Source organism: Charadrius vociferus, unplaced genomic scaffold (assembly GCF_000708025.1).
Source record: "Charadrius vociferus isolate BGI_N301 unplaced genomic scaffold, ASM70802v2 scaffold2, whole genome shotgun sequence".
Classification (NCBI taxonomy): domain Eukaryota; kingdom Metazoa; phylum Chordata; class Aves; order Charadriiformes; family Charadriidae; genus Charadrius; species Charadrius vociferus.
In genome coordinates this window covers 8007859-8021371 of record NW_009647595.1, presented here as the reverse complement: position 1 = coordinate 8021371, position 13513 = coordinate 8007859, and the positions used below count along the sequence as shown (strand labels likewise).

Genomic DNA, 13513 nt, shown 5'->3' with positions numbered 1-13513 from the left:
TGAAGCGGAATCACGCCAAGTACCGCCGCATCCAAACTTTGATCTACGACGCCCTGGAGCGACCCCGCGGCTGGGCGCTGCTCTATCACGCCTTCGTGTGAGTAACGCGGGCGCGCTGCCCCCCGCGGAGCGCGGAGCGGGGTGTCGTGTGTGTGTGTGTGTGTGTGTGTGTGTCACGGGGGTCGCGTCCCTGGGGCCACCCCCAGGAGATGTGCCCCCGGGGTTACCGTTTTGCTTTATCATTCCCGGCGTAAAGGCGCTCCGGGGGGTGCTCGCTGCAGCCCCGGGGGAGGGGGATAGCAAAGGGTCTTATGATGGGGTGTGCTGCTGAGTGGGATTGCTTATTTATTTATTTATTTATCTATTTTTATGTCGTCGGGTGTTCCAAAATGAGCGGCTGCTTTTAAGTCCGTGTCTGTCTCCTGTACATCCACCCGCGTTGCCGTGCAGCGGCGTGCCCTGGCCGGGAAAAGGGATTCCAGAAAGACCAAGGCTCAAAGTGCTTCAGGGGGACGTTGCCAGCTTCAGTTCAGCCTGGAGCATTGCATGTGGTTAAACTAGCTGGTATAAACCCCGAGTGAGCCGACTCTTTCGATAGTTGAAAGTGTCAAATGAAAACCATCGGCTTTTGGTCCAAGTAGCGTCACCCTGCAGTGCATGAAACCTGAGCGTTGCAGTGCTGTCAACCAGAAAGTTCAACTGGTCACAAGCAAACTGAGACGAAACAAACTTGTTTTGTGGCCCAAAGGTGACAAATCAAGTAAATGACCACTGGTTTGCATTCCTAAAAATTCTATTCCCTTAAGGAATACAGGAAAAAATATGTTTACAGCATAGAACGGAGTTGGCAGAGTCCTATTGAAATAAATGTGGGTTTTAGTGTCGTGAATGTGTTTGAAAACCTGGGAGATTGTCTGTGATCACAGTGTTCCTGTTTTTCTTTAATGCTATAACGTGTACAGAGCTCTGTGTGATAGAGGATTTAAGCAGTGATTTCTGAAATTGGTTTGTTTGCCAAAGACAAACAAAGTGCTGTGAGGCTGCCTGGGCTGTGAGCCTGGAGCTGGATCTTGGGAAGTCCTGGTCATTGGGGTAGTCTTTGCACTTGCAAATAAACTACCTGAGTGCAGGGTTGTGATTGTACCTTCAGGCAAATTTCTTGTGTACGTTTGCAGGGATTTAGCCCTGGACAAGGACTAGAAGGCAGCATTTGCTACTGAAGTGATGCTGCATACCACTCACTCGTTGCTGCTCCCCTCTTTTCGGAGCTTTCATAAAGTGCATCTTGGGATGCAGATTCCTGCTTTCCAGCTTAATTTCTGTGAAAACGTGGACACTGGATGCTGTGACACTTTTTCAGTTCTTTCATCCCTTTTTGCCATACGAAACCTTGTGGTAGCGGGCAGGAAGCGATAGCTTTTGGGGTGTGTTACACTGGGACGACTTTTTGGTCTGGATCTTGCTGTGCGATCGTGCTCAGCATTGCATAAACACTGCTTCTTGTTGGGGAGAGCCATGTCTGGACTGAGGGGCAACCCCGTTCATCCTGCCTCGGTCAGCCCAAAAACACTGCGTAAGTGAGGCTTTAGCACACGCCAGAGCATTATGAGCAGTTGGCATCTCTCTGTTTGTGGCCAGCTGTGGTCACATCCATGCCCAGGCTCATGTCTGGCTACAAGCAATAGGATGGTGGATGAGTCTAGAGAGGCTCAGGTGAGCTGAGAGATTCACATTTCTTTGCAGTGGTATAAGAATCTCCAACTTACAACATTCATTTTAGATAGCTCTTGCGATGTGTGGTTAACCTTAAGATCCTTATGCAATATGGATCACAGAATGGGAAAAAGATCAGTATGTTTGTCAGGTTTGATCCTTCTTGGGAGTGGACCAGATGCTCTATGTGGCCACCTTCTCTTTGGTGACTACTCAGTCCTGCAAAACTGAGATGTGAGTCTGACCTGCTCTCGCAGAAGTCAATAGCAGTCTCATTAAGACAATCAGTGCCAAATTCAATTTTAATGACAAAAACACTTTTATGAGTCCTTATCCTTAAAGGAAGTGAAATACACGAGTCCTGGTCTGTCAGCCCAGCACACCAGGACAGCCACAAGGGCTCAGCAGTCGAAGGCTGCCGTTAGCCACGCTGTGTTTCTATTCAGTCTCAGCTCCTTCTGAACTCAGTAGAAGTTGTGAGCTCTTACCTCGCTGTAGGATCAAACCCTACAAAAGAAATCTGCCGAAAGTGATGGAAGAGTGTGCTGAGATCTTGCTGACAGACTTCAGAGCTTGTTCCTGCAACTGGAGAACCATGACCCGCTCAAGAGCAGGAGCAGTGCTGTGGGGAAGCAGCACCTAAGTTGATACCTAGAATCTTTGTTCTTGCTTTCAAATGAATTGTCTTTTAACCTTTTTCCTTCTGAAAAGGAGTCTCTCTCATGTTGGAGGTGCTGCTGTGACACTGCGTAGTGCCATCCCAGCAGTCCCCCAGTGCTTCTTTTCACACTAGAACAGTTTACACTTTCCCTTGGGTAGGTGAGAGAGTGCCAGCCTTTCCATAAAATCTACAAATTTGATGCTGTTTTAATTTTCAGGAAGAGTCCCATTTATCTTAACGACATGTTACACTTTGTCTCAGTCTTCAGAGTAATTTTGCAATAAATACCATGCAACCAAAATTAAGAATAAGAAGGTTGCTTTAGTATACAAAAACCCCAGAGAATAAACAGCTGAGGGCCAAAAGGGTTTGCAGCATGGGTGGATGTGATGAAATCCTTATAGATCCAAACATTCAGAGGTGTTTAATGAAGAGATGATGCAAAGGACTCCATTGCTCTGTATATCCCAGGATTTAGGAGGTGGGAAGCTGCTGATGGAAGAGGGTTAAAACTTTCAGAACACGCCGAGAGTGTTGGGTGGGGGCAGGAAGGGGCTTTGCAGAGGCCTTTGCGAAAGCTTTGGATGCCAGAACTTTTAAAAGGGTGGTACAGATGGGATCTCGTTAAATCGTACAGCGATGCCCATATGGTTGCAAAGGGGTCACGGTCCTTTGTGTATCTCACTGCTATAGTGCGCACACAAATAAGGTTTGACGCAGTGCCTGTTGTAAATGCTCACTTGAATTTAGGTGAGGTTAGATCTACTGAAATGATCCGATCTATTGAAATAATTCAATGAGAACGCATAAACTTGATCGGGCCATACCAAGCCCTAGGGACAAAGATGCAGGGGAGAAAGGGAGAAATTCCTGATGGCAATTTTAGCATTCAGTTTTCACTGGCAGCAATTTACGGAAAGTGACATGAGATATTTTCCTTGTGATTCTTCCTCCTTCTTTGTTCTACACAAGTGAGTCTATCTGAGCCTATCCTTATAGCAAAGAGAAAGGTGATTTGGTCCTAAAGAAGCCGACTCTGTTTCCCTCACCATCTGAAAGCGTTTATTCTCTGGCAGCTCTGCTAGACAGGAGATTTACCTAACACCCGTGAAGTTCCCCTTTGCTAGGACACCAGGGTTCACAGGCTTCTTGGCAATATGGCAATATTTTAATGGCATAGTTGGGAAAGGAAAATTGATTTTCCCATGAAAAATTTCTCCTCTGTAAAGCTAAACTCCCACTGAACATTTTCAGTAAAACAAAACAAAAAAAAAGAACAAACGAATAAAATCTGGTTTAAGCTTTGAGGTTTTTAATTTGGAAATGTCTCTTGGGGGTTGCGGGCCAGGCTACAATCTATCGCTGCTCTTTTCTGACCTGTTCTCCCTGTAGGTGTAACTGCTGTTCCTGTGAGGTACAGGATTCTCCTTTATGTTGCACAGTGCAATATATTGCAGGAAACCCCTGCGGTTGTGCCTTGTGGGATGTGTACTTTGGCCAGGGAGACCAACTCAAGACCTGTTGGCCTCCACGAGCCATCCAAACACTTTATTTATGTACAGAAGCATAAATTAATTGAATGAAAAATTGAAAACAAGTAAGATTTTTATTTTCCAGTTTATTTTTAATTGTAAGCACAAATTCTTTGGTGGAAAATGGACAGAGTCCAGAAAGGTAACAAAGTACAGATCAAGTTTGCAATTGCAGTTTGTGGAAAATTTTCAACCTGACTTAAAGAAAAGAGAGGCTGAAGGAGAGGTAGCTAGGAGATATTCTTATTTTCATACCATCCTCTGAGACAACTGCAGCCTTTACTTTCATGGAAAAACAAGACTAGGGAAAGGTTTGGGATTAGATTTTCTTTTTTGGGAAAGTGTGCAATATTGACTGCACTCTGCTGGTGTAGATCATGACAGATTACCTGCTGATGAAAGAGGGAAACCATGGGGAACACTTGAAAACCCTTCCCTATTTGCCATGCAATCTTATTTCAATACCATTTACTACCTGGAATAAAAAGAGGAGGCAGAGTCATGCAATCCGTCAAATCGTCAGTGTTTCTGGGAAGCAGCGGAGAGCGCCTCTTGCATGACTAATGGTGGGTTGTTTGCGGAAAAGAGTGCCGAGGGACTCGGGGAACAGGTTGAAGGGCTGGGGACTTTCCATTATTTTCCTCGTCTCCCTTCGGGAGATGCTCCATAAGATGTGTTGATCCACCAGCCTGTGTCAGCCATCTGGGCTGAGGTGGGAACAGGTTCAGGGTAAGAAGGACAAATATGAATCCCTCCTTGGCCTGTTTGGCGTGGACTTGTCTCTAAGTGAGTCCCTGGAGCAGCAGAGCCAGCCTGGTCCATTAGCAAGTGCCCTTTGCTCATGTGTTCGCCAATACGACTTCTGTTTTAATTATTTATGATAATCCATCATAATGCATAGATAAATATTCTGTAGTATACTTTGTAAAAAATAATGAAGTCTTAGTCTTTGGAGACCTCACCACACACCTCTGCTATCACATCTCCGTTGAGGCTTGTGGAGTCTGCCCTGGGTTTGTGTGCGGTTTAGCACGATATGACTGCATCATCTCAGCTGCAGGGACCAGCTGGCACTGCAGGCTGTGGCCACCAGCTGCTGAAACCTGGACGTTGCTGGTAGGAACGAGAAGGGGCAGCAGAACCTGGGGAAGCCACAGGCTGTATGATGTGAGCAGCTTGCCGTCCCCAGTCATAGTCTCGGAATCGCTTCAGCAGCTTGTAAGCTGCCCAATGCTTGTTTAAGCACCTGCGCTACCTCTGAAATTATAGACCTGGAGCGTTGGTGGGAACAAGTGTGTTTTCACCTACAGCCTCATGACGCTTTGCTCTGGCATCACTGCCGACAGCAAGACCCACTCCCAGAGTGGGTATCCGTGGGTCGGGTCGGTCAGCTCGCGCGCTTGGCATTGCCATGGCTATGATGCTAACTTGCCGAGTTTTGATGCTGCTTCACGCCTGTTCCATGGGCTCATGGGAGCTGCAGGCACAGGGCTGCCTGGAGCACAGGTGTGCACCTCAGTGTCCCCAAAAACCCGTGGGGATGCAGGTCCCTGAGCGCCCTTCTGCAAGTGCAATCCCCTGCTCATAGCACATGATGCAGCCTCATCTGGATGGGCATCAAGATCTACCGCAGCCGGAGATTCACAAGGGAGGGTATCATGTTCAGGTGGGCATTGGTGCCACCAGTGGCAGCAAACACTCAGCAGCCGATCTTTCAATGCCATCAGCTCAGCCGAGGAATAAGCCCCTCAGAAAGAAGTCATAGCCCCTGCTGTCATTTCTATAAAAGTGAACAGTCCCAAATTTCATCATTTTGACCAGAGGTGATAGAGCAAAACCCCTCCAGCAGTCAACAAATCGTGTTTTTTTTCTCTTTTGAGAAACTTGACGAGTAGCACCATTTCAGTGCTGCCTCAGTGGTCCTGGAGGCACCATCAGCGGTAAAGCCCAGGACTAAAGTTATCACAATATATCCAGCACAGCAGTTGGGGATCTGTTTGGAGTTGCCACTTGGCTCGTAAAAGCCATCTCAGTTTCTTCTTGTGCCTCTCTTTGCTCCTTGCAGCAAACATCATGAAATCATCACGGGGCACAGCAGGGTCTGGGCAGATCTTGGTCGGCTTCTGGCTGAAGAGGCCACATGGGCTTTACTTCTTGTTTTAATCTGAGATGGGCATTAGAGAAATGTTTCAAAAATGAACAGGGAGTGACTTTCCACACCCATTTTGCTTATTTTGGTGCAGAATGTAGAAACATTCAAAACAAACCTAATGGAAAAAAGAGTAACTAAAGACTATGCATTTGAACAGCTGGATTAAAAAATCCTCTCATACATATAATGCCAGTTATGCACCACAGTGTGCTTGAGTGAGCATGAAGGTGCCCCAACAGTTCCTACTACGCACCAAAGGCATCTACTCACCTGTACTCTTCCTGTTTTTCCTTTGGGGCTCCTTGTCTTCAAACTTCACTTGATTAAATCCTCTTTATTCGTAGCTTAGCCAACATACAAACCTGTGCGTGTATGTACAGCACAATTCTGTACTTCTTGGTCCTTTCCAACATTGAGATATATGCGCAAGGTCAGGTGATAGCATGTATATTTAAGGACAAGGTCTGAACTTGAGTAATTTGGATCTAATTTAACAGCTGTAAGAAACTTTCCAAACAAAATCAGTCAACTGAGCATTAAAAAAAATTTATATCTTGTTTAGAAACAGAATAGATTGGTGACCTTTGATATAGGCAGCTGAGTGGCTGAGTACTACTATGATCAGCCTTGCATGGTATAAATAAATCGTAATGTTTATTCTTGTATTTAATAATGTTATATTCCCTTCTTGTTCGTGGACCTTTACAGAAGGAATGAAGGCATGGAGACATTGCATCTGCTATTGCTTCTGGCAGATACTGTATTAAACGGGATAACTTAAATATTAATAGCTTTACAAGGAATATGGTCCACAAGAACCATTAAATATATGCTGCCTTCTGTCTTAGAATCATTGGGAAACAGCATTTTCTGTGGAGAGAGGGACATGCCCAGGGATATTTAGGTAACCTACTTTGGAAAAAGGCACTTTGGGAGAACTTTCAGGCTGGAAATCTGTAAATTACCTTCCTCAGCCTTAAGCGAGCAAACTACTTAAGAGCATATTTAACTTGGAGCAAGTGAAAGGTCCTAGTGATGTCAGGAGGATCCTATCCAAGGTGATGATGAGGTCATCCAGAGCAGAAGAGCGTGACAGATGCGGTGTAAAGCAGCACTAGGTATCATCATCTTCCTCTGCACAACCAACTTGCTGCTCTACTTGGCCTGTGTGAGATCCTCCTAAGCTACTGTTCTCCACAGGATTCGTCATAGGCCTTCGTCCCTCCTATTCCTTAATAGCCACCTCTGGTTATAAACACCGGGATAACACCTTGTCCTCCTTATATGTACTGCCTTTTGCTGGTTTGTGTGTGTTTTAAAAAACATGCTGAAGTGGAGTTGCGTATCTCCAACACTGCTAAATCTCAGTTTGGAGATATGCTGAGACCCTGACATGAGAAGCATTCAGTGCCTCTTGAGGTGACATATGGTCTCACTCATTGCATGCATCAGTCTTGCCAATGTCTTTCCTACTTTACTTTTTCTAGGTTGCTGGTACGTGGTGGTGGAGCATTACAGGCCCATTGTATGGCAGAGGCAGTGGAGGAATCCTAATCCTGTCTGGGTTGACTGTTGTCTGACTTCCTCTGGCTTTACAGGCTTTATTTCATTTTGTGGTTACTTGTACCTTGCTTGTCCTCCCTGTTTTCAGAGTTGTTTCTGAGAGCTGTATGGATGTGTTTTGCATTCCTTTGCCAAGCTGTATTAGTTTGTGATTGTCATGTTGACTCTTCAGTGGTGTTTTCTAATCCCAGATGCTTTTCATATTTATTTTCTTCTGTCCTCACTGGTGTTTTGATCACCTTCCACTTAGTACCTCGTAATTTTGTTAACATTTAATTTAATTCTTGTTATAGGTCATTAAGGAAGCACTTAATAAGACCAGAACTAAGAAAATCCATTCAGCATTTTACTAAATAACAACTTCCCCCCTTCCTGCTTAGTACAGTGTCATTTGTTATGGCTTCATTTATTGCTCTGAAGCCAGTATTTCATTTCATGCAGTTTTTCCCGGTCACCTGAGTAAATACTAGAATTAAGATTTTATGAGACATTGCACCTACGTCAAAACAGCAAAAATTTCCTTGTTTCTTTTCTTCCAAACCTGATTGTTGGGCTATGTTTATCTATTTAGTTCAGTGCTATACATTTAATTGTTATCTTCCCATCTCAGATTTTTCATGCTCTTGACATGGTGCGCATCTCATATTAGAAAACAGTTCAATGTTCCTAATGCCGTCCACCACTGGAGTAGAGCTAAAGCAACGCTGAAAGCTTAAATGCCCTGATCCATCCGAGTCCCAGTTCTCATATGTTTTATAGGAGCCATTACATTTGGGTTATACCTAACTTCAGGTGAAGGACAGAGATGTTAACCCTAAACTAGAAGATCCTTTACAGGGCATTCCCCACTGACTGTAAATACGGAGAGTCTAAAATTTTCTGTTTTCAGTGGGGATGGAGGAGAAGCAAGTACAGCTGTTGAGGGACTGATAGCAAAATCCCCAAAGCGCACGGTGAGGAGCTGCCCACCAGGCTCTCAGCAGTGCGGCGTCAGCTCTGCTTATCTTTGTTCCCCTCATGCCTCTCCATGCACCACTCAGTGTGTTCATGAGGAGGGATTACACCCTGAGGAGGGAATGTCAAGAGCAGCTGATTGAAATTGCAGGGGAATTAATTTAGGAAGGTAATTACAAGAACTGGAATTTGCTCTTCTACCTTTGCTAACAGTGCTGCTCTTGCGAGAGGTGATGGAAGAATTTCAATGCACACAACTGGCTGAGGGTCCCTGATCAGACCTCAGACACCGTCCGTGCGGTGGCACCAGGTACATAGTGCTGCGGCTCAGGACCATCCTTGCACTGCAGTTACGGCAGCAGCTTTTCTCAGGCCTGGAGTAGGCATTAACTATGTCTACACTAACTGGCAGAGCCATGCTGGGGATGTTCCCAAGCAGTGGCACACACTGGCCAATAACACAACGTTGCTGGATGACCTGTGCTGTGGTTTTAGTCTGAGACAACTAAGTGACTGGGCACAGATCAGGTGTTGCCACAGACCTGGGACCACTCCCAGCAGGAGTCTGCATGTGGCTCCCGGCTTTGGAGGCAAGTGAGGTCAGGGATATGGACACTGGTCACACCAGCTGGCCTTACGGACATAGAGCAGGACCAAACATCTTTGGGTTACTAGAACAGACATAATCTTGATCTTACCACTTTGTGGATATCCTATTGGGTCTATGCAAAACACCGTTTTGCTTTGGGATAAGACCTTTCACTTACATAAGAACCTAAGAAATCCTACCCCCTTGAAATAATAATGTTTCACCCTATGTATGTGTCCAATAACATACTTTATTTCCTTAACCCTTTCCTCTTCTGTTCATGGGACTTTGCCGAGGCTTTTGCCTTTTCTGTTTCAACATTCCTTGTGCTGATCAAACTCCCGTGGAGGTTCAAATACTTCACCCCCCAGATCTTGACATATTAACAAAAGAGTAATTTTTGTGGTACTACTCCAGGGGCAAGAGCTCAGTGATCATTCATTACCAAACTTCTTATGATTTTTGTAAAACACAGAAGAAGATATTGCTAGTTGCATTGTTGCTGATATTTGGACATTTGTCCTGATTCTGTCTCACTCATTATTGTAGATGTTGCTCCATTATCTTGTCAGGTCCTGGGTGCAATGACACTGCGCAGAGGTGGGGTCTGGCAGATGCATGCTCGTGGCAGTTTCTGCTCTCAGAATATGGCATTATCACATAGCACATTCTCAAATATGTTACTCTTTTCAGTGCTAAATCACTTAAAACAGATGTATTTTGCTGCTTTTCCTCAGGGCTGGAAAGACTGTCTCTCAACATTCACAATGGGATCCATCCATCCAGTGCCTTATCTGAGGTCTGGACTACTTTTACAGCTGCTGAAGAAAAACAGGAAATAGAAATTTCTGAAGTGCAATTAATCTCATCCTAAAGATGATTCTAAAATAGATGAGATTAATCACCTTTTGCAGTGCCTGAAACTTTCCACTGACTACAAAGGAGACCTCAGATGACTAACTTGAATTTAGATATTTACTCTAAAAACACCTCAGGGATGGGAAACTTTTTGCCTGACCTGAGAGGCAGGATTCAAAGCCACATTAAGATAACTAAATTTAGATATGTTCATGTATGGTTCTATGTATGCAATAGGCATTTAAGTTCTCTTTATAGTCAGTAGAGATCTAGTCAATACAGTCAATAGGTTTTATGCTGCAATTCATCCAACCAGATGCAGGGGTCTGTTTTACATGGAAATAAATCACAGCTTCAGCTCCATTGGGCAACTCTCACTTGTCTGTAGCAGGAGCCGAGGTGACTTGTTCTGTAGTAAATGACTGCAGCAAAAGCCTTTTTCAGACAGTCGAGTTCTACCTCTAAAGGCAAAAGGAATATGAGTCTTACTTTTACATAGGCTTTTAGTGATATTAGGCTTAACATAAAACTCTAATTCCCTTTCCTCAAGATCTGTGCATATGTGGCTGCCTGTTATCCCAGGCCGGGACAGGCCTACAGTCATCCCTGACATTAGGCCAAAGAAAAATACAATGGTGTAGTTGATGTCCTCAGTTTTGTCCCCCTACTTATGCTGCTGATTTCAGTAGCTTTACGAGCTATCCCTAGTTTGGAGTCTTGAGTTTACCTTTCCACCTTCCCTTTGTTCTCTGGTTTGCGATGGGGTCTGTCTGCCTCAGACTCCCCATAAATGTGCTCTTGATTTATAATCACAGTTGAAGTTGTTCTTGAGGTCATACTCAAGCCCAGACTTACCTACCTCTTGTATTGAGCTTCAGATCCAAAAACTGTGATTGACTCAGTTGTCCCTGCATCTTCTTGTGGCCATTTGTGATTTACCTGGGCATAGGAGTTACTGTGGTGGGAGTTGGCCAGAAGCAGTCCTGCTTCCTCCTATTCACAGAATCACAGAATCACAGAATGGTCAGGGTTGGAAGGGACCTCTGGAGATCATCTAGTCCAACCTCCCCACCAGAGCAGGGCCACCTACAGCAAGTTGCACAGGATGGCATCCAGGTGGGTTTTGAATGTCTCCAGAGTGGGAGACTCCACAACCTCTCTGGGCAGCTTATTCCTGAATTTCTGTCCATTTGCATTGCTCCCCTTGTCTACACCACTCAAAATTAGCTCCCAAAATTAACAAACAGACAACACCACTTTCTAGGAGGTGTCTTTTAAGGACCAGAAAACTCTTCGTGAGCGGCTTGGACATTGTCCTTTTGAAGCCTGTAACAAATGTAAAAGGTCAATTTGAATGGCCTGGGATGAATGAGGGTGATCGTGAGGGACAGTCATAAGCTTAGACGTTTTTTTATGTGCTGTAGTTTTCTCTGTAAAGCTCGAGACTTCGCAGATATGTAAGCACCATTCAGTATTTTAGAGGACATACTCACTTCCACACACCAGCTGAATCAGTAAACGAGCATAATTGAAGCTAATACTGAAATCATCGCAGAACTGTACAAAATTTGAATGCATGAAAATGCCCTGTCATAAGGAAGCGTTTTTGGGTGGTGATGTATTCCTTTAACAGCTGCTAGTTTGTGTTTTGCTTGTTTTTGCAGAAATACTGAGCCAGCAACCTCTTTTAGTCATGTCAGTGCAAATGTAGAGTAAATCTATTAAAGTTAGAAGAACAATTGGATTTGGCTGCTGCACCGCAAGCTTGTTCTGGACCCACTACAAAATCTTTTCATTTTTTTACTGATATTCTGCTAGTGCCAGAGGCCAAGGTCAAGGTCTTGCACCTCGGGTGAGGTTCTTCCCTGCCACCACAAACTTTCCCTCGCAGTAAGGTAAGACAGCTCAAGGAATGGGGGAAAATACGAGAGATGGAGATTCCTTGGCAAGACAAGTGAGAACCAGCCTGTCCCACAGTTGCCAGTACTAACACCATGGTGTTTGCAGCTCGTTTCCTTCACTTTGGGAGCTGGCTTATGCAGGCATGGAGTCTTTCCTTCTCTCCCTGCTCTCCAAAGTGGAGAGAGGTTTTTGCATCCCTCATAAATGCAGTTATTTAGTTAACAAATACAGTTGTTTAGTTAACAAATACAGTGCGGATAAGCTGGGGAACTTGAGTAAGCAAAGCACCCTCTGCCCATTTCTTGGTGTAGGTCCTCTCTGATGTTTGGGCTGTAGGAGGGAGTTGACAATTACAACCATTAGTTTGAAAAGGTTTAGAGATCTGCAATCCAATCCGCAGAGCAGGGCTAACTTCAGAGTCGAATTCGGTTACTGAGGGTTGTGTCTGGTTAAGTTTTGTTCATCTCCAAGATTTGAACTACTTTACATTATGACGAGTGATAGATTTTGTTGCACTTCACAGAATATGTTGTTTATGCATTTGTTGTAACAGGCAGACTTGTAGCCCAGAGTCATGGAGAGTCTTCTTCCCTTCCCACTCTATTCAATCCTGAATATGCATGGACAGAAATGAGATGTACCATCCGGACAGAGATGCTGGGCAAGACAGCCCACTGTGGAGGAAACAATGCTCGAATGAACCACAAAGAAAGTTGCTTGCTGCTAGGCTAACGAGCACCGACGTCGCCTGTGTTCGGAGCACTGACACTGGGCAATGCTAGGGGCAATCTTTAGTGTAATCGGCAGAGTTCACTGAAAATAGGAAACCTTTCCCAATGACTTCTCACTTTTTTTTAGTGATGTTGTAATTTGACATTTCCACCAATTTTTCATCATTCAGAAGAACCATTCAGTCTCTAGTAATTTATCCCTGCTCTACAGCTCTTCCTGACTTTCCTAACTCTTTCTCCCTGTCCCTTCCTCACTCAATCCCATCTTTTCTCCTTCTTTGGGTGGCATTCATCACCTCACTACTGAAGCACAGCACCAAGCACTGGATCATCTAGATGTGTTTTGTGTGTGACCCCTCAGTCTTTCATACTTTAGGCCACTATGACAATAGTTCAGTCTGACTTAAATTCAGTTGGCCTGAGCGCTGATAGCAGGTTGATGGAGCTGCCATGGCAATTTGTCTCTTACCCATACATAGCTGTATTTACTTTTTGGTCTTTTTTATACTTTTTTTTTTTTAATTTACTGGACTTTGACACCGAATTCACCAATTAAATTAAATAAGGGATTAAACTTGTACGTCTCCCTCTCTCAGAGTAGGGATTCAATAGGAATTACTTTGTCCATATAGTGCGAGGTAGTTTAGGTACAGGAATTATCTGTGAATCACCTTGTGTTTCATCTTCATTAGTGTTTCTTTTTTGGTTGCACAGCTCCCTGGTGCTGAATTCAGCATCCGGTGGTAAGGTACTCCCGCTGGACCAGCCCAAAGTTAGAGTCCCTACGCAAACAGCATCCCTGTAGGAGAAGCTCTTAGAGTTGTTGTGATTCAGACCCACACACTTCTGAGTCACTGC

At 44.6% G+C, this 13513-nt stretch overlaps 1 protein-coding gene across 1 annotated transcript in view; it reads left to right on the top strand.

The window, feature by feature from the left end:
- The first annotated feature begins 6 nt into the window (after positions 1-6).
- The window catches only part of KCNQ3 (potassium voltage-gated channel, KQT-like subfamily, member 3), a 212804-nt gene continuing 199297 nt past the window's right edge, over positions 7-13513 (top strand). The window contains exon 1 of the mRNA XM_009881019.1: positions 7-97. The gene's annotated coding sequence lies outside the window, so the exon portion shown is untranslated. The remainder of the gene's footprint in view (positions 98-13513) is intronic.